Here is a 374-nt window from a genome sequence, read left to right as displayed (position 1 = left end):
AGATATTTACAGTATTCTTCAGATGTGTCGCGTTATACAGCAGTGAGACGCCCTCTAATGTTGATCCTGGTGTCATAATCTCTGAATTCAACCACAGTGAGCAGCTCATGATGAGTATATGTCCTCTCCTCTTTGTCTGGGAACAGCAGGGATTGGGAATCATTTAATAATATAATAAAAATGTTATCTGGAGTTTTTTTGGGGGTTGAACCGGACTTTACTTCACTTTACTTCACTTTACTTTACTACTTTACAACATTTAAACAGAAGTGATGTTGATTGAATTACGACGGAGGGCAGCAGTACGCCTTGTAGCGTGAAGCCTGCCGGGAATAGATTAGAAGAAGAAGAAGAGGAAGTAAATAGGAAGTAAA

The sequence above is a fragment of the Morone saxatilis genome, unplaced genomic scaffold (genome assembly GCF_004916995.1).
Source record: "Morone saxatilis isolate NCDOM2014 unplaced genomic scaffold, NCSU_SB_2.0 Contig5, whole genome shotgun sequence".
In the NCBI taxonomy this organism is placed as follows: Eukaryota; Metazoa; Chordata; class Actinopteri; family Moronidae; genus Morone; species Morone saxatilis.
This window is presented reverse-complemented; position numbering follows the sequence as displayed.